General features: G+C 38.9%; 1 long non-coding RNA gene across 1 annotated transcript; it reads right to left on the reverse strand.

Annotated features, from left to right (window-relative positions):
• Positions 1-83: 83 nt before the first annotated feature.
• Positions 84-2256, reverse strand: LOC108449447. The gene is made up of 2 exons (XR_001865607.1): positions 2171-2256; positions 84-341 (listed from the first exon to the last, which is right to left on the reverse strand). It is a non-coding gene; the product is annotated as an uncharacterized LOC108449447 (long non-coding RNA).
• Positions 2257-2262: the final 6 nt, after the last annotated feature.

The raw sequence follows: 2262 nt of genomic DNA on the forward strand, positions 1-2262 counted from the left end.
AAACAAAGTGCTTCACAGATCTGAACCCTGCATGGTTGTGCTGTCTGGTCTAGAAGCATTTTGTAGACATCATAGGAGCATTTCACATAAAACTGAAAATGTCATTCAAGTGAATAAGAAACAGGACATTTCCACAAACATTTCTAACATTTTTACACTTTCAAGTAGTTGAGTTCTCTCGGCCACTAGGTTTTGTAACAAATGTGTGCTACAGCAGTACGGGTTCGTGGATTCCTTTAGCAGCAGAGGCCCTTTTCAAAGGGCACGTGGTCTTTTCGGGTTGATCTGTTTACTGGCCTGTTCCTCTTCTTGTAGAGCTGCCCGGAAAGATTTCACTTTGTCTTTAACAAAAAAAGAAAAGAAAGAGTACTTGTGTTTGTGCTCAACAGATCTTGAAACTAAGCCCTGATCCTCCACATCCCAGCCCTAATGCACAACAAAGAACATTCCTCCACAAAAATAGCTGACACTACAAACTACAAGAGGATTGCAGTAAGCTTACATTCAAAACCATACAAACAAGTTGCTTAGCAACTTAGTCTCTTCTTGGATACTACCTGTGTCTCTAGTCAGGATAGGTTTGTAAATGGCACAACTGTATTCCCAGCATGTAAACTGTTCATACTTCCATTCTCCTCCTCTTTTAGAGAGTCTAGGGAGATACACACCACCTATTACCCTTTCCTTCCCAGCACCTTCCAAATCACTCTTAGGCCCATAAAAAATCGTATTTAGTGTACAATCTGCCATTTCTGTACATTCTAAGACCCAGAAGAGTAAATTCTAGTTCCTTCTGTTTTCTTATGAATGTGAAAAACATTTGTGAATAAGTTTTGGAACTCATTCACCATAAATAGTTAAAAGCATTGTTCACTGGTTTCATTATAATTCAATAAGAATGGGAGAAATCTTAGAAAGGAAGTGTGGCATCCTCATACTTCTATTCCCTTCCCTTCCATTTCTCAGAAATATGCCCAAGAATGCAAAGAAGGAAACCAAAATGATGGCAAAAATATGTCAGTCCCACAGTGACAGAAGTAAAGGCTGAACAATTTAGTGACCATTATGTGTCATGAGCAGAACACAGAAGATACCGAGAGAGAATTTTTGACTTGACGCGTGTTCCGTCCTGTAAAACTACAGTTGTATTAAGCTGGCTGTAAGGATGCAAGATCTCCTAGCATTTTCACCTCCAGGAGCCTTTTCAAATCTACTAAGTTTTTGAAGAACAGGTAGTCACCAAAACTGCATTTTTTCATTGCTGGTGTCTCAAATTGTCATCTTCTGAAGAGAAAGCCATCATCAAAAACAAAAGGAACCTCCAACTCCTAGCTAAGTGTAACTGGCATGCCTAGGAGGCAAGTAGTCTGATCTGCTTGATGTATTCTGAGCAGATACTCAGACTGAGTAAAAAGTGAGATTTTAACTTACAGTGTTCTAACACAGATCAAGAAAATTCTTCCATCAGTCTCCAAACCTACCCTTGAACTTTTGCCAGTATAGCAGTATGTCTCCTGGAGTCTTAACAGTTAACAAAAAATGAAAAGGAGAATTCATCTCCAGGATGTACCCACCTGACAAGCTGATTTTAGAAGACAAGTGGAACAGTTAATTTTGGGCACTAAGAATTAGCTGCAGTTTGTTTCTCAACAAAGACAGGCTGACAAAATTCAAGCAAAGGCTGTTGAAAAAAAAAAGTAAACTAATGCCCCCACAAACTAACAACTAAGATACTCAGAGCTTGATGCTGCTCTTAAGCACAGTCTTAAAAATGACAGCAGGCTCCCTATTACACTACACAACGCAACAGCAGGGACTGGGAATTCCTACTACTTTTTCCTCATCTTTGGTTGGCCTTCTATTCTTATTCTATACAGTTCATTTGGATTTTCTTACCTTCCTTTAGTGCTCTGGAAAAAAAGAAAAGTTGCAGGATTGAGTTTGTACTTCCTGGAGATAAAGCATAGACTCTTCTTTTATATTAGGATGGACTGATCATAGATGTGAACTTATTCTTACACTACGGAATAAATGTTCCTTCCACTGAAGGCCAGCATAAGCAGGGAAAAAAGACCCTAGAATAGAACCACTTTTTTTTCCCCTTGTTCTTACTGAAAGTTTCCATGGCATATGCTAATAATGCACAGAGAAGTGATTAGAAACAACTTACCTCTAAGTTCGGTCAGAATATCAATTTTCTGATCTAGAATTGCTTCAAGTTGGGTAGCGTAAGAATCCACATCATAGTCTACTTCTTCTGTC

This window comes from Corvus brachyrhynchos, unplaced genomic scaffold (assembly GCF_000691975.1).
Source record: "Corvus brachyrhynchos isolate BGI_N302 unplaced genomic scaffold, ASM69197v1 C12059942, whole genome shotgun sequence".
NCBI lineage: Eukaryota > Metazoa > Chordata > Aves > Passeriformes > Corvidae > Corvus > Corvus brachyrhynchos.